At 68.6% G+C, this 22,706-nt stretch overlaps 1 long non-coding RNA gene across 1 annotated transcript; it reads right to left on the bottom strand.

Annotated features, from left to right (window-relative positions):
• Positions 1-3,486: 3,486 nt before the first annotated feature.
• Positions 3,487-9,288, bottom strand: LOC120852222. Its single transcript, XR_005718510.1, has 3 exons — positions 9,276-9,288; positions 4,142-4,145; positions 3,487-3,731 (listed from the first exon to the last, which is right to left on the bottom strand). It is a non-coding gene; the product is annotated as an uncharacterized LOC120852222 (long non-coding RNA).
• Between the last annotated feature and the right edge of the window lie 13,418 nt (positions 9,289-22,706).

Raw genomic sequence — 22,706 nt, 5'->3', positions numbered from 1 at the left:
AGTCTTCTGGGCCCGCCGCGTGTCTCCCGGGGGAGGGGCCCCTCTGCGGTCGCCCTGCCGCCCCTAGGCTGTGCGGGGGCAGGGGGCAGCGAGGTCCTGCCGCCCATTGGCCCGCAGCCCCACTCACAGAACATCCATCACCCCGGGAGGCTCCCCACCTGCAGACAAGGCCCTGCAGGAATCAGGCGCCCAGCACCCCGGGGGCTGACCACCCGTCCCTGACCTGCCATGGGGAAGGGGTGGGGTGCCAGCGCTGCGGCCACCCCTCCTCCCCTAAAGACAGCTCCCAGCCAGGGACACCTCGGGCCCCCCCGAACACGGTGTGGGAGAGCTAGGCTGCGGCGGGGGCCAGGGCTGCTGGCGGAGGAGACCTCCCACCCCCACCTCCCGCCCGGAACCCAGGAGCCAGCCACAGCCACGCCAGAGACAAGGGGCTCAACACAGAACTGAGGCTCACCCCTGGGGACCTCCCATCTCTCCTGCTCGGGGACGACTCACGTGACCCCAGGCCCAGCCCCACACCCGGGCTGGTGTAGGGCACCCACCCCCCCCTCCACCCCAGGGATGAAAGGTGGTCTCAGTCAGCACACCCACGGAGGCCAGCTCCAGCTGGCGCTGGGCGCACCCTGGGGACATGGCCAGCTCCACGGCCACCCTCACAAGCCCAGCCGGGCAGGGCCGGGGGAGGCGGGGAGGCCCCTGCACGTGTCAGACCAGGAGGAAGCCCAAGGCACTCAGGCTGGGAGCCCGTTCTGGAACCTTCCATCTCCACCTGGCCATGTGGGCAGTCGGTGGATCAACCCTAAGAGCCTATGGGCCTGCTCCCACACCAGGAACCTCCACCGTGCCCCAGATTTTAACCAGACCCATCAGGCACTTGCTCAGCAATCCAGTCGCTCAGTCGTGTCCGGCTCTTTGCGACCCCAAGGACGGGAGCACACCGGGCACCAAGGGCTCATCACCGGCAGAGGGAGGCTGGCCCGGAGCCTCCCGGTGCACCGCGTGCGCCAGAAGCATCTCGTCCCCGCGGCCAGGAGGCCACGGCTGTCCCAGCCCCACCAGGGCGGACTCGGGGTGGGGAGAGTGAGGGGCAGTGGGTGGCCGTGCCAGGACAGACCCCAGGGACGGACGCCGCAGGCCAGGCCCTGAAACAGGCCTCGGCACCCAGGAGCCTGCAGCCCAGTGCGTCGCGGGCCGGGGGGCAGCCACCCTGCCTCGAGGGAGGCCTGCGTCTTCCTAGCCGTGTCACTGAGCTCTCCAAGTTCCCTCTTGGCTCTGAGACCAGGTGCCAGGCCCAGAGAAAGCTCCAGAAGTAACTAGTCAAACGAATTAGCAGCACGGTCACTATGTTACCCTGATGAGTCAGATGGCAAGGCGTGTGGGAAAGTCAAGTCCAACACCGCGAGGCCACTGGCTCCCATCAGATAAAACCCCAGGAGAGCCCAGGCAAGAGGCACTAGCCACGGCAGGCTCAAAGCGAGCCAGGCCTTCCCAGACTCCCCCGAGGTGGCTCCCCGACCCCAGACCAGGGCCAGCGTGGGGCTCGCCTGGGGCTCTGACGGCCCCTGGAGACAGGCCGGACTCCCAGCCCAGGACCCCGTCCCCCAGCCGCTCAACAGGACACCTCAGCATCCACCTCAGTGCCCTGTGACCACCATCCCCCCAGGCCAAGGTCCCAGGCCTTGGCCGGCCGCGGGCAGCCCCCACACCCAGGATCCCCAGCCCTTGGATGGGGTTATTCCTTTGGGGAGGTGCTGGTCAGAATTCCCCCCACCCCGGGTGGTCCCAGATCCCAGGCTGCCCCCCAGACAAGGCAGCCCTGCGGCTGAAGTGCCTCTGCCTGCAGGGCGGAAAGAGGCCTCCCGGTGGGCTTGAGAGCGGCTCACACTGGGGCCCGGGGCGGGCGCTGCACCACGCGGCCCCACTGCCGGGCCCCTAGGGAAGGAAGTAGACGCAAGGATGCAGGCTTGAACTTGAGGCTTCTGCAAGGCCACAGGGCTGAGCCGGGCTCACGGCCACAGCGCAGTCCCGTGAGCAGCGGGCACGGAGGGGAAGGAGCAGCTGCTTCCTGCCAACTCCACCCCAGCGCGACGACAGGGAGTCTGCAGGCTGTCAGCAGCTCGGGCAGTGGCCGGATGCCGACCCCGCGCCCCACGGCCTGGCAAGGCCACCGAGGGCGGCGAGTGGCTGTTAGCCCGGCCCGCAACCCTGGACCACCCCCCAGGCAAGACGACGAAAGCAGGGGCTTTGGGCCAGAGCCGGGGGCTCCAGCCCAGATGGCGGGGCTGAGAGACACAGAACCCCGCCCCATCAGGCGCCTGCCCCCTCCCCAGCTCCACCTCCACGCCCCGCTCCAGCCCTCGATCCCAGGGTCCCCAGACCTTCCGCCTGTCCCCCAGTGGGGGCAACAAGGCGTCTCAGAGCGTGAGCCCCTTCCCTTCGCAGGCCAGGCCCACCATAGCCCCCAGGCTGCCTTGCTCAGCCAGACATCCAGCCAGACGCAGCCCACAAGGGAAACGGACAGGGCGCAGGGCCTCCCAAGCCTCGGCCGTGTGTTTGGACGGGTGGACACGGAGGAGGGGCCACCTGCCTCCCGCCCCCACAAGGGCCTCACCATGGCCCGTCCAACCCCCGGCCACATGTACCTGCCCCCCGGTGGAAATCCGGCCACAAATGCTGCCTGTTTATTATTATTATTTATAGCAGAGAGAGCAAGGAGTCTGTCTTAATCAGTCCTCACGAAAACTCAAATCCAGGCCCACTAATGGGGGTGGGAGGGCCAGGGAAGCGGACCACCCTCCCCAGCCCGGCACCCTCCACACACAGCTGCACTGGGTCCCCTGAGAAGACGTGGAGCCGGGAACAGAATGGGGATGAAGACCTTACGGAAGCCACTGTCCACGGGGCCGGGGGCCGGGGGGCCAGGGGGCTGGGGACTGAGGGGCCGGGGGGCCGGGGGCCAGGGGGCTGGGGACTGAGGTGGCCGGGGGGCCGGGGGCTGGGGGCCGGGGACTGGGGGGCTGGGGCGGCCAGCTGTCCCTCGGCTCAGCAGCTGGCTGCTGGTGAGCACTGGCCACAAGGCGCCCTCCCTGCATGGAGCCCACGCGCACCCCGACACGGAGCCCACCGAGGCCGCCGGGCCCCGCAGCACCCCCAAGCTCTGAACGGCCCCAGGCACCCGCCGCCGGGCCTCAGTTTCCGCAGGGGCATGATGGGAACGGCGGCTTCCGAGTCTGGTTCCAAGACATCCTCGCTAGGGAGGGCTGGGGACTCCCAGCCCGGACCCAACAGCATCGCCACGGCCTCCCTCCCTGTCCTGAGGACGGACGGGGTACCCCCGCCCAGCCCCCCGGTCTCTGCTGCTGGCCCCGCAGCCTCCTGGCCTCACCTGGAGCCTCTCTTTACCAGGAGCTGCTCACACATCCTCTGCGCCCAAGCCCCCACCTGCTGAAGTGTGAGCCTCCCGGCCATTCCAGTGTGGCTCACGGCAGTAAATGGTGAACTGTGGGGCTCCTGGTCTTCTGCCCACGTGCGGAGCACACTCACACGAAGACCAAGCTCAGACCTGCCGACAGGCCCAAGGCCAGCCCCGGCCCCCCCGCCCCATCCTGCGGATGGCGGTGGGGGCAGGGAGACCCGGGGCCACAGCAGCGAACAGCCACTGCAGACGACACGGCCAGGGCGCCCAGGAGCTTGAGTCAGACCCCCTAAGGCCCTCTGGGGCCCGCCGTCTCGGCCTCTGTGCTTGCTGCCCCCCGGCCCCCACCCGCTCCCTTATCTAGACTGCAGGTTGCTGCCTCCTCCAGGAAGGCTTCCCCCAAGCTCCACCCCAGCCCAGGCGGATGGAGGCCCTTTCACCCTGGGCAGCAGCTGCCTACGTCCTGCCCCTGGCCCAAGTCAGCCCTAAGCCCCCACCAACCTCCTGCTTGAAAGCAGCCGCTGACAGCGTGACAAGCCTCCTATCCAGCCCAGAGCCCAGCAGACCAGGACACTCACAGGCGAGGACACGCCGGCTGGGCCGGACAGAACCCAGCGGCCTGGGCTCTGACCCGGGAACGGGGTTACAGCTGGCTCCTTCCTCGGCCAGGGCCACTCTTATAAGTGACACATGGCCCCCCCCGGGGACCCCTCTGAAGGACACGATCCTTGGGTGGGCAGGCAACTAGAGTCTGTCCACAGAAACACACATGGAGGTCACACCTCCCTCCCGTCACGCGCCCAAAGGATCTCACACCCCCCACACTCCAGCCCCCCGACCTCAGCCCGCCTCCCTGTGTTCCCCGGTTTCATGGACGCCTGTGGCCACCCCGGGCTCCTTTTCGGCCGGCACTTCTCCCACTGACCGCTCCCTGCCCCAAGCTGCCCCACGCTCCCATCCTCTGATAACTCAGGTCACGGGCTACGGGGGCAAAACTGACCATCGTCCGAAGAAAGCAGTTTTCGGCCCATTTTCTAGGAACGCGCGCTCCGCCCCGAGCGTGGCCCTCACTGCTTATTTCTGGCACATGTCTGCGTCCCGGAAGGTCCCAGCTAACAGAAACCCGACTTCTGCTGGGGAGAAGCACTCCTTCCCTCCACCCTGCTCAGGGCTGCGTCCCCCGCAGCACCCCGGGCTCGCCGGGCCTGGTTGGCACCACCCCGGGCCTGCATAACCCCTAGACCACCCCCTTCCGTCCCCACCCCAGGGGCCGAGGAGAAAATTGAGGCCGGGGAGGAGGGGTCCTGACGTCACACAGCTGCGAGATGAGGGCGGAGGGGAGGTCCTCCCCATGCAGGCTCCTCTCCCAGCCCCCAGACCCCCCGCTCCCTGGAACAAGGCCGGGACGCAGGTGGGAGGGTGCAGGCCAGTTTCTCCTGGGGGCGGGGGGAGAGCAGGCCCTCCACCGGGGGCAGGATCCAAACCCGTCCGACCGCCCCAGACAACTATCTCTCGATCGCATTTCTCAACCCAGCCCCGAGCGAGCAATTGCGACAGGCGGCCCGGGGACCAGATAAGGAGGCGTGGGGGTGCGGGCTGGGGGCTGGGGGCAGACTTTGCCTTTGCTTTGTCCTGTCTTGTTTCTGCCCCTGCTGCACCCTCTCCGCTCCCCAACCCTCCCCGGGGCTTCCTGAGGTTCGGGGCCACCTGCAGGGCAGGGAGGGAGGCAAGTGAGGGGAGGCTTTTCCCAGCCGCATGGGCACAGGTGTGGCCCCCCAAGCTGTGACCGCACCCCAGCAGGACCCTGATAGACTCCACCCTTCCCGTCTGAAGCCCCGTGGTGTCTGGTCTAAGAACCAGTGAGCAGGAGCGTGTGCCCCTGCGCCGGGCACTCGGGGGCAGGGAGGCCCCAACCCCGCCCCACAGGCCCCCACTCTGCACAGGGGCCGCCCTGCTCGGCAGGGCTGTGTGCCCACCACCCTCGCCTCCCCTTGGACCAACCTGCAGGGAGCCTTCTCATACCCAGCACCGCGAGTCCAACCCAAGGCCAGGTCCAGGGAGCCCAGGCCCCGCTGCCACGCACCGTCTTCCCACGTGAGCCAGGCTGATCCCAGCAAGCACAGAGAGCCAGCAACATGGCAGCACCTTATCCTGCCCACTTCAGTGAGCAGGCAGCTGAGGCTCGGGGCAGGACATGGGGTCAAGGAGCTTGCCCACGGGCCCCCTGCTCCCGAGTGGGCTGACCCACAGAAGCCTGACACTGCCCCCAGCTCGGGACAAGTCCAGCCAGCCCCACAGAGCTGGGATGGAGAAGCTGGGTGAAGACAGGCCCCCTCCTGAGAAGGCCCCCAGCCCTCCGGGAGAGGCCAGGGAAGGTGCAAAAGCCAGCAAGGGCCATGCTTCCGGTCAGCGGGGGAAGGAGACTTGGCCTGAGCCAGTGACAGCTCGGGGGACCCCGCGCTGGCTCCCGTAACACACGACCGTGCCCCTCTTCAGCGACATCAAAGCCCAGCAGCCATCCCAGACCTCACCCCCCGCAAACCTAACTGTGGTCAACCCACCCCCCGCCCCCGCCCCCGCCAAGGGCTTATCTGACACCTGGGAGCAGCCCAGCCTCTGCTCCTCTGGGACGAGATCGCAGCCAAGCTTTCCAAAAAATGCAAACTCCGGGGCAGAGCAGAGGCAGGGCGCTGGGAGGAATTCCCCACACAGCTGCAGGTTGCACAACGGGCCAGGCCCCTACCTGCCTCCACTGTGTTGCAAGGACCTGCCGCCCTTCAGGCTGGGGAGCAGGGCGAGGGCAGAGGCGGCACCGCTCCCCCCGGGCGGTGGGCAGGGGTCCAGGCCTCCCCGACCTCGGGCACTCGCCCCGGCCACAGAGGACCCTGTGCAAACTTCCCCAGGCAGCCGCCACCCATCCCTTCTCTCTCAGGCTCTGCTGGCCCCGAACTCTGGGCCTCCCCTCCCCACCCCGCTGGAGAGGTGAAGCCCAGATAAGCGGAGATCAAAACCTAAACTGACACGCAGCAGGGCCCACGGCCAGCTGACTGTGAGAGCCCCTCACCTTCCCCGCCTCCCAAGGCCAGATCAGGAGACGGGTGGGGGCGCCCGGCATCTCCCTGACCCACAGTGAGGGGCCCACTTGCCTTCATCGTCTGTCCTTTGGTTGACAGGGTTCCCAACACCCGCCTGGCCCAGCCCCCTGACCACTGCTCCCACTGACCCTGGGGACCCACAGCCCCCTGGGGACCTGGGCCTGCAGTTTCCCAGGTGAGGAAGAGCCCCAGGGCAGAGACAGGCAGGGGGAGCCAGACAGGGCGTGGGGGGGTCATGCCTGCAGGGAGCGTGGCCCCAGCCACCCTGAACCCCAGAGGCCAAGAAAGGACGCACACCCCTCCTGCAATCACAGGTCCCGGCGCTTCTGGAACACAGACCCAGCTCTTGAGCTCCCTGGGGGCAGGGGAGCCAGCCCCGGGAGCCCCCTCGTCCGGACACCCCGCAGCGCTGGGGCAGGCCCATGCTCATCACCGGCCTGGAAGGCCCACGGGCGCTGGCAGAGGAGTTGGAGTGCACAGGCCCAGGGGGACGGGAGCCAAGATCAGGGACTCAGATAAGCATCCCCTGAGGATCCAGGAGCGCCTGGGGCGCGGGGCATGGCCTGACCCAGATCTGAGACTTTCAGCAACAGCGGAGCTCCCAAAGATTCAGATCTCCTGGGAACCACACATACCCGCCCCCACGACACACACGCACGCACGCACGCACGCACACAGCTACAGGAAGGGCACCGGGAGCTCCCGGCCCAGCTGTACATCAGCGTCACCTGGGGCCACTGGGGAGCCCAGCGTCAAGGCTGCCGACCTCCTCGGTCTGGGCCATGGTCCGGACACCGCGGTTCTGAAAGCCCCCCTCTTTCTAAGGCAGGCAGGCCGGCGGGGGGGACACCCTAACTAGGTCAGAGCTGTAGCGAACCGAACCCACAGGCCTTCTCCCGCCAGGCCGACAGCTCAGGAGGGCAGACACAGAGACCTGTGGAGGCAGCTGGCTGCGAGCTCTGCAGGAGTGACATGGGACAGGGCCTCGTCACTCCGCTCCTGGAGACAGAGCTTGGTTCCATTGGTTGGGGACAGCGGCAGAGCCCGGGTCAGAACGGCCTGGCGCGCGCCACGGCCACGGCTTCCCGAGGCCCACAGCCCCCACAGCCGGCCGACCGGGGAGGCCTGCGGGCAGGGCCGGCCTGAGTCCCTGCTCCGGGGCCTCGAGATCTCTGCTCCCCAGAACGGCAGGCCCCAACCCGCCCCGCCGTGGCCCCTTCAGGACCGTCCGCCCACTGCACGTGCGGCTTTCTCAGGGCCCCCCCGGTGAGGCTCGGAGCGGGGTCTGGCACCGCCCCTTAGTCCTGCCAGCACTGTCAGGGAGAGGTCAGGAAGCCCAGGTTATAGACAGCTCGGTTCACTCAGCCCTGGACACCAACCGCCCTCCGAAGACGCCAGGAGGCTTCCAGGACAAAAGGCCCTTCCCTGCCCCAGGCCAGGCGTCACTGCCAGACAGAGGGTACCTCAACCCACCCACCCTGGGGAGGGGCAGGGGGACAGGGCAGATGACCCTCTGGTCTGGAGGAGGCGAACGGTATCCAGCCCATGCTTTCGGGAGGACCAGCACACGGACACACGGCCTCCAAGAAGCAGACGGAGCCCCCCCGGCCATCAGAGCCCTCCCGCGCGCAGGGGAAGGTTTGCTGAGGGCGGGCAATGCCCCCGGCAGCCACGTGCTCAGAGGCACACACGCGTGCGCGCGGCCCAGCTTGGTCCGCCCGGCCCAGGCCTCCCACACCCAGGGCCATCAGAAATTCCACCTTGTGGGGACATTCATGAGCACCGTTCCAGCAGCCTTTAAATCATCTAAGAAAATAAACACGGCTCCTCCCCAGCTGAGCTCGCTTCCTGAGGCCCCAAAACTCCAGGTGCAGCCCACTGCCCTCCCCAAGAGACATCCCCCAAGGCAGCGGGCACCCTGCTCTCCAGGAGGACTGTGCCTGATGCAAGGGCCCTGTCCACCCCACCACGGCGTGCAGGCGAGGCTGAGGACCGACAGGGAGCCGCCCCGAGCCGGCCCCTCCCTCAGCCCTTCGGACGACCCCACGACACCCGCACCCCCATTCTGCCTCGCCGGGGTAGCCACCGCTGAGCCGGGCGGGAGCTGCCGACGCGGCCGGGGCACGCGGCGCCCAGCGCCCGCCGGCAGCCAGGGATCAGCGCCGGCCCCGCCAAAGGAAAACACAGAGGCCCGGCAGAGGGAGGCTGGAGGCTGGGTGGTCCAGATGCACCGCCCCACACCGTCTGCTCCTGGCGGGTGGCCACCTCTGCCCGCCAGTGGGCGGGTGCAGTGGGGAGGAGCCGGGCAGCGCTGCCCAGCACCGGGCCTCCATCCACGGGCCTGGAGGGGACCCCTGCTGCCACCCTGGGGCCCGAGACACACCCGCAGGCCCCGACGCAGCCCCACAGACCCGTGGGTCCCAGTGAGCGATCAGCTGGCTGGACCCCCAAGCCCAGCCCCTGCCCACCCGGAGCAGCACTGTCCACCCACGTCCAGGCTCCCCGACGGCCCGGGAGGGCTGGGGGCTCAAGGATCCCGCCTCGCCAAGCACCCAGCACACGCCTGGCCAGGCCCAAGCCCAGAGCTGTCCCCACCGCACCCAAGCCCCTCCTGTCACTCGCGGGACCTTCGGGACCACAGGGGCTCTCCCCGGCCCCACGTCAGACCCGACCTCAGCCCCCAGGCGTGCCCACCCTGACCCACAAACACACGGAGCTGGAGTCTGCACCCCCCAGCCCCACACAGAGACCAGAGTCTGCACCCCCTCAGCCTCACACACAGACCAGGACGACCCTGCCAGCACACGCCAGACACACCCATACACACCCCCTACCAACACATGCCAGACACACACACACACCGCCCCCACTAATACACACCAGACACACACACCCCCACCACCAACACACGCCAGGCACACACTCGCCATCACCAACACAGGCCAGATGCCCCTGCCCGGCCAGCGCCACAGCCCCCACGAATCTCTGAGGCCCCCCGGAACACCAACCCTGACAAATCCCGCTGGGCACCGGTCACCCCTCACTCAGATGGTTAGAAACTCATTCACGGCAGCAGCCTGACTATTACATCTCGGCCTTAATTAGAGAGGCCGCACAGCGGCATTTTAAGCAGCAACGTCGCTTTCTAATTGACAAGCCTCCATTATCGAGAGAGAGACTCGAACGGGCCTGAAACAGCGCCGGCGCCCCTCCCCCAGCCTCCCGGGTGGGGCATGATGGTTCCGCTTCAATTTTTAATCCACTGATGAAATATTCACAGGCCAGGGAGGGGATCACGTTTCCCAGGGCGTCGGATCCCTGCCCTGCCAGGGGCTCCCGCGCTGGGAGGGCAGTGGGTTTGGGGTGACGCGGTCAGGTCAGGGCTGGGGATGGACACCCGCCGCGCACATTCAGCTCCGTCCCATCGCCAGGCCACGCGCGCCTCCCTGCCCGGCGCCCTGCCCCAGGCCCACAGACCCCGACAGAGGGTGAGCCCCCGGAGGAGAGCAGGGACCCAAGGCCCCCAGCAGCTTCCCCAGCCTCCTGCTTCTGGCCCTGCCTTGTCTGGACCTCCATGGCCAGCCCGCCCCCAGGAGAGTCAGCACCGTCCCCAGAGCCATCGCTTCCTAAGGGGACCACAGAGAGCGGCCTCCGCCGCCAGCATCTCCCACGAGCTGGCAGGTGGGCCTCATGGCGAAGACACTCCTCCTGACCGCTGCGTAGGCTGCTCCCGATTCACAGGCGGGGACGCTGAGGCGGGAGGCCCTGCTGGCCCTCACAGGGCGTCTGCCCACCTTGACCCGGGAGCTGGGAAAGGCCAGCTGAGAACACAGATGAGGACAGAGGGGACCTGGGACCCTCAGCCCCCCTGCAACATGGCCCCAGGTGCTGTGGGGCGGGCGAGGAGCCTGGCCCACCTCCCTCCCACCTGCCTCCCAACCCAGGAAGAAAACATCAGGGGTGAGCCGCTGCCCGGGGTGGGAGGGACAGTCAACGAGGCCCCCACGCAGCTGGCCAGGCATCCACATGGCAACCCCAGTTGCAGGTCTGGGAGCATCCATCAGCCACGTGCCCGTTGGGCCTCCAAGGAAGAAGACCCCACATGGAAACTGCCAGCCTCCAAGGAGCAGGAGCCCACAGCAGGCGCCCCCGGGGGGCCCAGGCCACCTACCAGCCGCCAGGGGCCTCTGCTCCACCCAGATGCGAGAGCGAGACAGGCAGCCGCCTCCACAGACGAGGGGCCTGAAGCTCAGAGAGGCCAGGGGCCAGGGGCCAGGGCCAGGGCGGGCAGGTGGGGCAGGCCGGGGTGTCTGACCTCAGCGGTGTGTCTGATTCTCCACCCCGCAGCGCCCGCCCCCGAGGCTCCCGGCGGCCCGTGCTCTCCCCCCGCCGTCCACCACCCCACCCCCGCCGTAGCGGACAGCGTCCACACATCCTGCCGTGCGAGCTGACACTGACCAGCTGCCCAGCCAGCCCGGACAGGTCGTTTAATCACAGCCCGCAATCAGCACGGCCTCTCCTGGTATCGCTGGGCAGGCACGCCCGCCCGGCCATCTGGACACCCACCCCTCCTGACCCCGGGCCTGCGTGCACCCTGGGCAGAGGCGTGTGCCCGGGGAGGGCGGCGGGGTCCCGCAGGGCAGGAGGGGGAAGCGTTCCCAGCAGGATGCTGGAGTGAGTCCCCAGCTGACCCACCGAGCCAGCCTCAGCACCCTCCTCCCCAGAGCCCCCAGAAGACCGCGACTCCCTGTCTGCTGGCTCTTCCTCCACGAGGCGTGCACCCGCCCCAAGCCCAGCAAGCCCTTCCCCAGGCAGGGTCACCTCGCCCCGCCCCCGTCCCCGCCCAGAGCCGCCCTGCCCAGGTGTGCAGGCACAGCAGCGTCGCGGGGGGCGGCCCCAGGCCCAGGCCCAGGCCCCCCTTCTGGGAGAGCCTCCACGCGGGCACTCCAGGGCCGGAGCAGGGCTCAGGGAACCCCACCCCCGCCGTGAGTCCAGGGCCGACAGGAACCCACTTGTCTGCGGCCCCTCAGCGCAGCCCTGCCCACACCACTGGTGAGAGAACTGGGTCTCGGCCGACACGCCGGCCCCTGCCCGGAGATGCTCTGCCCGCTGGCCAAAACGGCAGCTCCCAGGGACACTGGAGGAGCCGGAGTCCGGGGCGAAGCCGGGCTGAGGTCCCTGAGGTCGGTGTCGGCCGGCGTTTTGGGGCCACTCTCAGGATTCCGCTCTCCCACCCAGGTCCCAGCTGCCCCCCAGCCCAGCCGTCAAGCGTCCAGGCCAAGCGGGACGCCTCCCAGGGATGGACCCCGGGACAGGGCAGGGGTGCAGACGTGCAGAAGCACCCCTCTTGCAGGAAGGCAGGCCCACAGCCGAGACGGGGCTAGCCAGCAGCGCCGGGCTCCCCCAGCCCTTGACCCACTGACCTGCGGCGGGGGCCCCTCGAGTGCCCTGTGCTCAGCGAACACCCTCACCCCCCGGCCAATGCCGCGCTCCCCATATGGGCCAAGGCCGCGCCAACGCCCCGACGCCTGCCCCCACCCTCGAGCCCTGGGGTCATGCTGACCGGACGCCACCCTGAGGACACAGCAGGCTCTGACCACAGGCCCCAGGTTCCCAGGCCCGTCCCCAGCGCGGGCATCTGTGTTCCCAGGTCCTCCCGCTTCCACGAGACCCCGCGCAGCCCAACCGACCACCCGCAGCTCCAGCCTCCCCCCACCACGACCCCACAAACAGCACCACCTCTAAGACGCAAACCTCAAGGCACCCCGATTCCCAGAGTGCACCCCGATTCCCAGCACCCCCAGTCCTGGCCTGTGGGATGTGGGTCTAACCACAGCCCAGCCCCACCACACCCCCACCGCTAAGGCCACCACCCGTCAGGGGCTCGGGACCCCACTCTGACCCTGGGCCCGGTCTCTGCAGCTGCAGGGCTTCCCATGGCTGCCCCCCCACCCACCGCACTGCCATCAACCCGGGCCCCCGTGCTGACACCCCCCCCCCCGGGGCCGGCCTCGCCCCCACCCTGGGGCCCCTGGACGGGCTGCCCCGAGCACCCCCCAGAGCCTCCTGGCCGCCTGTCTCGTCCGACAGCGCGTCTCCAGCATCACCCCACATACCCAGGACGCGACCATCATCACCGCAGGCCCCGCGCTCCTCTGGACGTGGGGGTGGGGTGGTCAGAGGGGAGCCCAGCTCCGAGCCGGCCCCCCCGGGGCCCCGCGTTTGGTGGACACCCCGACACCGTGAGGGCCGCCCCCCGCCCCCCAGCGCCTGTCCATCGGGGCAGAGGCACCAGGCTCTGTGCAGTGGGCACAGACTAAGGCAGGCCGGCCACCCCAAGCCCACAGTTCACCTCGGTCAACACCATGGCCGGCTGGGCGTCCTCCGCCCAGCGATTTACATTTTTATCAAATTACACAGGAAAATTAGAAACATTATTATTTCCCTCAGCCCTTAACTCCTTCTCCTCCCTGCCGCAGCACAGTCCATCCCAGGGGGACACCCCAGCCCCCACCCTAGCTGCACCTGCCGGTCGCCTCCCAGTGCCCGCCCCGGCCCCCCCAGACCGCAGGGGTCCCCCTCAAGCACAAGGCCTCCCCGACGGCCAAGGAGCTCTCGCAGGGCCCCGGTTCCGGCCAGTGCAGCCAAGGGACAACGTCTCCCCTGCCCCCTGGCACTGCGTCGGGCACAGCACCTCCCACAGGCCGCGTCCTCCCGTCCTGGGACCCGGGGTCTCAGCCAGGCCCAGCTGTCCCCACCCCCCCGGCCCCCTGCCCACGTGGGAGGCCCCCAGAGCTCCCACCACCCCAGCTCTGCAAGGTCACCCAGGAAGGACGTGGGGGAGGTGGAAGGCAGCTCCCAGAAGCCCCCACCTCCACCCTCAGCCACATTCCTCCTGCACTGCCTGTGTGAAGACCTGCAGGGGTTGGGGGGCACAGCCCCTGGGACCCCCACAGACGCAGAACTCGGGCCCCAGTCGGGGGTTGGGACAGGGCCCCTCCAGCGAACCACGTGCGGACGCAGAGCCTCAGAAAAAAGGGCAGACTCGGGGGAGGCAGAGGGTGACGGCGGGGCGGGGGAGCAGCCAGGTGGGGGCGATCCCCACGCGGGGCGGGGAGCGGCCGTCGGGGAGGGAGGTTTCAGGGCAGGCACAGCACGTGCTTGAACGTTCCAGTAGCAGGAAGCAGAGCAGGAAGGCTGGTCCCGCGGGAGCAGGGACGCGTGCCAGGCCCGGGGCTGCGGCTTCGCCCCCAGGACCACGGCGCTGCGGGGAAGGGACCGCACAACGGCAGCACGGCCCGGCCCAGCGTGCGGGGATGGGTGAGCGAGGGCTGCAAGCAGGCATCAGCCCCGTGACCCACGCCCACCTGCCGCCACCCCCTGCTCCCCACAGGATCCCTACGCGGCAGGCGGGGGGAAGGCACCCCAGATGCACAAAGCAAGGGCCGTGGGTTTGGAGGGGGCCCTCCTGGGGGGGCTCATCTAGAGGGGCTTCCGTAGGAGGGGCGTCTGGGCGCCGCCTGCAAAGCAGGTGCAGCAGCGCCGTGGCCGGCCCGCCACTGCGCCAGGAGGCGACCCAGATCTAGTCACGAACGATGGGGCTGGGGGTGAGCCTTCAACACCTCTCCACTCCCGGCCGTGCACAGAGGCAGCAGCGGAGCGGGAGCAGAGGGGAGCACGCCCCGAGATTAACGTCAGCTTCAGCCCCGCCTGCCCCACTCCCCGGGGACAGAGCCCCTCCCAGCTGATGCTTCTCCAACACCTCAAGGGGGCCAAGCAGGCGGCTGCTGGCGGCACCGTTGGGGTGGGGGACACCGGGGCTGCTATTAGACTCTGGATTAAGACCTCCAGGAAGGGCTGGGCCCAGAACGCAATGTCGGACCCAAGCCTGTGGCCGCGGCCCCTGCTGCTGGAGGCCACTGAGGCCAGGACTGCAGCTGCCCAACCCCAGGAGCCAACCCACCCAAAGGGCCGCGTCCATTCTGGCCCCAGGGCTGGGCAGGAAGGGCCCCGAGCCCACCAGGTGCCCCCATGGGGAGTGACTGTGCCCCCCGACAGGCAAGGAGACGCTGCCCGAGGCCCTGAGCCTGGGCACTCATGATGGCCCCTGGGCCACCCACTCCAGTTTTCCAGGCAGAGGGGCCCCCAAACACCAGTGGGCAAAGGGCCCTCCCGTTCAAGCAGCCGAAGCAACAGCTCTGTGAACACTAGACCCCGGCCCTCCGCTGGACCTAACCCAGGGGGGCTTCCTGGAGGACACACCCCTGCAGACGCCTGACGGAGCGGGAAGTTGGGCAGGACCCGGAGGACAGGGCAGGCATGGCTCCTGAGGACCAAGGGACATGGGGCAGGGGGCGAGGGGTTCACAGGAGAGCAGGGCCAGGTGGCAGCAAGAGCCACGTCCTGCGGGCACTGGGGAGCCACAGAGGGTGGTGCCCAGGGGAAGGGCAGTCCGGCCGGGCGGGAAGGGGGGACCAGCACGCGGCCCCAGGGCCCAGACCCGACTTCAGCCCCACCCCATCCTCCTGCTGGGAACCCAGACAGGAACCTGGGGCTCGACTTCCCACCTTCGCAAAAGAAATCTGGGCCATGGGTGCCCCAGGCTGGGTTTTTTTGGTCGAGAAATCCGGTCTCCCCCCACCAACCCGACCCTGTGGCTGCTGAGTCAGGAGCCCGGGGCAGGGAACAGGGGGGCCAAATCACAGCCCCTTCCAGCAGCAGCGTGGGCAGGAAGCGACATCGCTGAAGCCCAGCTCCCGCCCCCGGGCCCGGCCCAGCCCGGCCCGCGGGACCAGTGCCCCCGCCACAGGACCACAGCATCCTCTCTGCCCATCAGCACAGGAAGGAACCCACTTGGGGCTGGGGACACCGAGGCCTGGGGCAGGACAGGCCGGGTGCGTGCGTGCTTGGCCAGATCCCCTCCTGGGGCACAGAGCAGACACAGGCTCGGGCTGGGGGACGGTCTCGAGGTGGAGGGGCGTGGGAATCAGGCTGCTGGGACGAAGAGCCGGGGGAGGGCAGGGCAGGCCCAGCTGGCAGCGGGAACAGTGAGAGCGAAGGCTCAGAGCTGCAAACACAACGGCACACACGGCCAGCAGGACCCCTCGGGGCTCCGCTCTGCAGGGGGCTCCGCTCTGTGGGGGGCTCCGCTCTGTGGGGGGCTCCGCTCTGCGGGGGGCACCTGCAGGCCTGACCGCCTGCCCAGCCCTCTGGCCACAGGCCCGTGAGTGTCACGGGCAGGAGTACAGAAGAGCGAGAGGGCGCCAGGGACGTCACATCTGCTGACCGAGCCCCCGCCGCCCCCACCCGAGTTTGGGAAGGAAATGCTCTTTCCCACAGTTTCGAAAGATCCTCTTTGCTTGAAGGAAGAGAGGCGCCCAGAATCACACCATCCCATGGCCTGGGGCCGTGCTCGCGGGGGTGGGGGGGGGGGGCGCGGCAGGTCCCCAGAGCCCGGCCACCAGGGAGCCGCCCACCAGCACACACGCCCCTGCCCAGGCAGCGAGGGGGCGAGGCCAGTGAGGACCGGACGAGGCGCTTAGCGCCATCCCCCCTACATCCGCATCGGGCGGCACCCGGCAAGGGGGCTCCCTTGCTGGTCCTGGGGGATTCCTGGGCCCTAGAAGGGTTCTGCAACTGCCCCTTCCAGGGAAACTTGGGGCCAATTCCCCCATCTCCCCCTACAGCCCGGCCTGTCGCTGGGTGCCGCAGGTGCTGCGGGGCAGGCCTCCACAGGCCCCCGGGCACCACAGTGAGGACTCCTGTCCCCGACCTGCAGACAAGGACTCCGAGGGTCAGAGCAGCCCCCAGAACTGAAGGTCCACCCCCACGACCACCCCAGAAGTGTCACCACCACCCTCCACAGAGGACAAAGCCCGGGCTCAGACGGACACCCTGCCCCAGGTCACTCAGCGGCAGAGGGCCGAGGGGGCACCCCGTCGAGGCTCAGGAGGGCTGCCCCCGCGCCACCCAGCCCACACGTGGCTGCCCCAGGCTCCTGGGAGGAGTCCCTCCCCCCAGCAATGACAAGGCAGCCCCGCCAGCCAGACACCCTCTGCCCACGGGGCCTCTGCAGGGCGGGGTGCATAGAAATCTCGTCGTCTCCAAGGAGGTGTCCCCCACCCGCCTCAGCCACAGGATTCGGTGTTCTGGCCTCTGACGAAGGGCCTCCCCACGGTCTCGGCAGCCACATGCCGGCAGCAGCGGGCACCTCCTGGGCGGGGCCAGCCGCATCCCTCGGCCCGGAAGGAGGCCCGGTCCACAGGGCAGCGGCCACCACGGAGGCCAGCTGAGCCAGCCAGCACTCGGCGGGCCTCCCTAGGGACCCTCCACGGGCCCGTGGGTCAGAATCCCAGACCCACCAGGTGGGTCTGAGTCTGGGCACTGCTGCCCAAGCCCACCCAGGAAGCCCACCCAGCACCTACGCAGTGGCAGAGGGTCTCGGGCATGAATGGGCTCAGCAGGAGTGAACCCAGGCTCAACCAGCTGCTTGGCACCTGCGTTACTGCCAACAGATGCAGTGGTGGGCACGGAGAGGGCCCCCCTGGGCACAGAGAAGGACGGGGCTAGGCCCGTGTGTCCTCCGTCCATCCCCCTCACAGCCCTTCCTGGCCACACCGCCCTGCGTCCTCAGGCGCCCGCGGTACACTGAGGTCTCGTCCAGACTTGCTGGTCCATCTCTGACGTGGACACTGGAGGGCTGGAGAGATGGACGTGCCTCTGCGTCCTCATCCTGGCCAGTGGCTCCCCGACAGCAGGACCACACAGGCCTTCTGTTCTGACCCCACGGGCCTCTGCTTGTCCCACAGCGAGCCCTGGATAAACCCTGCCACCGTGGCCTGTCTCGCCCTCCCCTCCACATGGAAGGCCTGGGGCAGACAGCACGACGCAGGGTGCCCAGCCTGGGCACCTCGGTCTCCTGGTGTGCAGAATGCTCGGGACTGGTGGCCCCACACCCACAACCCGAGAGGCCTCAAGGATCGTCCAAGCCGGCCCGCACCCTCAGACAGGCAGTACAGCAGGCTGGGCACAGGCCGGCAGCAGGCCAGGGGCTGGACTGCAGCCCATCAGCTCTCCACCTGAGCCCCAGGCCCACCCAGGCCCGACCTGGGAGGCCAGGACCCACCACCAAATGCCAGATGCCAGCGCAAGACCCAGCTGCACCCACGCAGGCAGGCGTGGACCCCTCGCCCCAGGCCAGGTGGTGAGCCCCCAACCCGGGGTTGCCACGTCCCCACACATATCGCAGAAAACCTCGGCCAACCAGACCCTCCAACGTCGCCCCCCCACCCCGCAGCAGGCTGCTCCCTCAGTGAGTCGGGCCTGGGCCCAGCAGATGCAGTCTGCAGGAAGCCAAGTCCAGGCCTGCCCTCGGCACACCCTGCCCAGCCAGGTCCAAGGCAGACACACTGTTCACCTGCGTGTCCCCAGCCCACTCCGCCCAGCAGACCCGCCCACGCTGATCACCCTTCCTCCTCCGTCACGGCCACCCCCAACCTCAACTTCCAGCAGAGAACCAGGGCAGGGCGTCAAGAAACCGGCTCGTGAGCCGGGGGGCACACCCACAGCCACCGCCCACTCCCCACGACGGGCCCCCAGGGATGGGAAGAGGCCACCTCACGGGACGACCTGGGGAGAAACAAGGTCCCCGCCACAAGGCGCGTGCAAACCACGCAGCTGAACCAGGGCCTCGCACACACGCACTCAGCTTGCCCGAGGCCCCAGGACTGCGCCAGGAAGCCGGGTGGAGACTGGAGGGCGGGGTCCTATCTAACCCAGAGCTGCTAAAAAGAGCCAACGGGGAAGTAAAAATAGGAAATAAAAATAAAATTGCTCCAGCCAGCCCTGGCTGTTTGTGTAGGAAACACGGCATCTCCCGGCCGGCAGGGCCGGCTCCACGCTGCGCCCCTCCCGGACGGGGAGCGTCTCCCCCACCCGACCTCCGGCCCCCCAGGAGGCCAGCTCTGCGCCCTGCGCAGGAAAGCTGACCAGCCAGGTGACCCTGGGCGAGGGGCTGAGGCCCTGTGGGCCTCGGACGCAGATCCCGGCCCCACCCACGGCTCCGGCCCACCACCTCCCTCTGCCAGGACTCCTCCGTCCGGGACCTTCACCACAAGCAGAGCGCTCCGTCCAAGGCAGGCAGGCAGGACATGAGGGAACCAGACCACCGTGAGGAGCGGGCCTGGCTCTCCGAGCGGCTCAGACCCGTGTCCTCGTGTGCACGATGCTTCCTTGCCTTCCATGCCCCCTTCCCTGCGGCGCCTGCAGCGTTGGCGTCAGGCTCACTCGCACTAAAGTGTGAGTGACTGGCTTCCAGGCCAGCCCGTGCTCCCAGGGTGCAGGATCGCTCGGAAGAGAAGACAGCCCAGCCGGAGGGCATGAGAGGGGGGCTGGGGCTCCCTCATCTCACCACCCCCCAACTCTGGCAGGGCGGGGACCCTCCACCACCTGCCTCGTCCAGGGAGGCCCTCCCGTGCTGGGTCGGTGTTCGTCGACCATCTGAGCCTGCCCAGGGCGCCCGCTGAAAGGGCGGGTGGGCGCTGCTGACCATGAGTGTGGTCGCCACAGTGCAGGCCCAGGGCAGCGGGACAGGGGCCTCGGAAGAGCCCCTCCCACTGCGGGCCTTTACAGAGCATCCTCGTCCCTCCTGGGGTCCCTCCCACCCCCACCCCTGGGTCTAACCTTCATCTGACCCCTCCCCCAGGCCTGGAACCAGAGGGAGCTCCAGGGAGCTGGCCGGGGCGACTGGGGGTGACATTGGCGGTCTGACTCAGGACCCACAGCCCCAGACCCCCCTCCGCACAGCCTTGCGGTCTTCCTCCAGCATACATCTGCCCACAGACCCCCATCCCCAACTCCTCCCCGTCGGGGCCTCCCCGCCCCTCAGCCCTCAGCAGAAACCCCAGTATCCTGCACAGCGCGCTTGTCCCTTGGGCCCCCTGCCCCTTGGACCAGCCGGGTCTTGCCGCACACACCCCGGGCACTGCCCACGCCTGCCGCTCAGCCAGGCTCCTAGCCCTGAGAGCCCGCAAGGACTGCGGGTGCATCTCCAGGCCGGCCGTGCCCGTGTGGGCACACGCGATCCACTCAGGCACACAGAGGTTCACACGTGCGCTCTGGCCCCGGAGCCCGGCCACTGGGGTGACCCGACCCCGTCTCTGCGCCCCCACGGCGTCCTGGCTCCAAGTCCCCAAGGAGGGTCTGGGCAGGATGAGGACCCCTGAGGACAGGGGGGCCCAAACACACACCACTCGCAGTCCTGGCCTCTCTGTCCAGCAGCCTCTGGCTCACAGACCCCCGAGCCGGCCAGAGCACGCGAGGCGGGGGTCCTGTGAGTGGGAACAGAGGATGACAGGGCAGACCCTGGGGCCCCCTGGCCTCTAGGTCCTGAGGGCCAAGTCCAAGGGACGCACGGCCAGCAGGGACCCACCCAACACGGGCATGTGAGCCGAGGGCCACCAGGCTCCGAGCAGGGTGTCCAGATGGCTGGGACGCGACGGCAGTGACAGCAGGGAGGGGCACACCGTGCACACGCGTGTGTGTGCGGGGCCTGCACCAGGAGGGGCCGAGGGTCAGCGGGGGAGGGAGGCCAGGGCAGGCCACCTCCAGAACCCCGGAGGGTCTCCCTATGAGGCCCACTCAGTCCCCCAAGGCCACGATCTGCCTCCCCCCTGTCCGGGCCCAGGGGCCTGGGGCTCCCTGGCTGCCCCCGCGATAATGACTCCGTAGGCTTATCAGCACCTTCCAGGACCAGCATGGCCACGAGAGCCATTCCATCCCCATCAGTCGGCTGCGAGAGTGCCCCGCTGCCCGAAGGGGAGACACGGGGACTGTCCAGAAGCAGGTAGCTCGCAGCAATAAGCTGCGGGCAGGGCGACAGCCAGGGAGACACACACGGGAGCCGGCCTGCCTCCCAGGGACCACAGCCAGCGAGGTCCTGCGAGGTGTGACCTTGTCCCGTGACCCTGGGACTGCGGGCGGCAAGGGTGCCAGCCGGGGTCAGAGGGGCGGTGCCTGGGCTGGGGGCCGGCCAATCAAGAACCAGAACTGCCCGCGGTCCTGCACCCAGACTGCGCCTGGGCAGAGGAGGCCCGCGCCCGGAGCTAGCCACAGAGCCGGGAGGAAGTTGGCAGGCACCGAACGCCCTGTGGGAGCCCGGCTCAGGCTGGGGGCCATGCCTGCACACCCACCCACCCTTCCAGCCTGCGAGGGAGGCCCAGCGAGGCCTCGGACGCTCTCAGACACCCCGGGCTCTGTGGTGCACTTGGCCTGTGGCATCTGCCGTCCTCCTGGGCGCCAATCTGCACCGGTGGCCCACGGCGCGAGCTCTAGCCCGCCCAGCTGCCTGGGTCCAGGCGGCAGCGGCCAGGTGCCAGGCTGCTCCCACACCGAAGTCCTGACGCCCCACACCCGCCCCTGCTATGATCTCCTCACTGGGCACAGCCCGGGCCCTCCTACGCTCGGGGCCAAAGCCCCGGACCGCTTCTGCCTAGGTCACCAGGCCCCCTGCCCTGCCCACCGGCCCCCCCTGTCCTGCCAGACGCCACCCTCCCTGGCCCAGGACCCTCCAACGGCTCCACCTCCTGGGACAAAAGTTCCAGAGGCTTCTCTGGGCTCTCTGATTCCATCTCTACCCTTCCCCCTGACTGGTTCAGCTCCAGCCACACAGGAGATGCAAGAATCTCTGGGTGGGAGGCCTCAGACACGTTAGTTACAGAGCTAACACGCACATCTGGGGACGCAGAAGCTGGCTTCTCCCAGGCAAACTCCCAAGCATCCTTCACGACCCAACCTAGAGGTCCCAACCCAGGGACACCAGGGCAAACCGGTGACGCTTCTCCTGGGCCCCCTCTGCCCCCTGCAGTCCTCCCGCACCCCACTCACGCCATCCCCTCCCTGACAGCAGAGGCAGGCATGACCACGCCTGTCCACCACGAGTGACCTCTCCTGCCACGCTTTATCAGCCCCACTTTACGGAGAAGGCCCAGATGGGGTTGAAGACTCTGGTCTACAGTGACACAGATGGTGCTGGGGTCCACCCAGCCCCTCGGACCCCGAGCACCTGTCACCAGCAGCCCTGCTACGCCCGCGACCAGCAGGGGCCAAGCGTCTGCAGACAGCCAGACAGCCAGACGCACGGAGGGACAGACAGACAATGGCAGGCAAGAGCGAGGCTAGTTCTGAACCTCTCGCCCCACCGGCCAGGTTTCAACAAGACAGCCTCAGCTGCAGAGGAAGGAACCAGGTCTCAACAGGGCATTGCCTGGGGCTGAGGGCCCCCCACGCTGCATCCGGGCACTGGGTCCAAGGGAAACCCGGGTTCTGTCCAGCAGCGGGAGGCGGCGGCCTCTGCGACACTCAGAGCGGACGTGGGGGGGACAGGAACACACACCGCCCGGCCCTGGCCTCAGGCTCCCTCAAGGGCTGCTCCACGCCCAGGAATCGGCCTGGGGGTAGACAGACGCACACAGCAGGACTCCCCTCACCTGGGAGTCCGGGCGGACCCCCAGAGGGGGCATTCAGTGACGAGGACTCCGAGTCTCAAGTGGAGGGAGTAGGCAGATGGGTTTTCGGAAAACACTAACTCAGCCCACAAACACTTTCCGAGGCCGCAGCAGTGCCTGACGCTCTGCCTTTAGCAGCAAACGAGGTCTCCAGCCAAGCCCACCAAGGTCTCGGGTCCCCCCACCTCGGGAGCAAGAGCCCGCCCGACTGGCAGTGTCGGCCAAGGGTCCTGGATGGGAGCAGCACTTCCACCTCCGACGCGGCCCAACATCCTTCCTTCCATTTCACGAATGAGGAAACCGAGATAAACAGGGGGGAAGCAACACGCTCCAAGTCACAAAGTTCATGCGGCAGGGCCGGGGCGGGCAGGCCAGGGAGCTCTGAGCAGCCCCCTGTCCATCGCTGGCACCCACCTTGTGTCCAGGGAGACAGACAAGGGAAGCAGGGAGGCCCTGGCACCCCTCCCCACGTCCGAGACCCTCCAGCTGGACCCTGGAAGGTCGTGGCCCACCCAGCATCTGTCTGAGCCCAGAGTGGCCTGGCACTCAGCGTCCAAGGCCCCCACCTCCTGCCTTCCCACCACCCCCGCCCCCGACCTTGATCCTGGGCAGAAAGTCCGGGAGCAGGGGTGGGACAGGGGCAGCTCTGCCACCTCCCATGGACTCTGGCCCCAATCAGAGCTGTTTTTC

Source organism: Oryx dammah, unplaced genomic scaffold (genome assembly GCF_014754425.2).
Source record: "Oryx dammah isolate SB20612 unplaced genomic scaffold, SCBI_Odam_1.1 HiC_scaffold_25, whole genome shotgun sequence".
In the NCBI taxonomy this organism is placed as follows: Eukaryota; Metazoa; Chordata; class Mammalia; order Artiodactyla; family Bovidae; genus Oryx; species Oryx dammah.
This window is presented reverse-complemented; position numbering and strand designations above follow the sequence as displayed.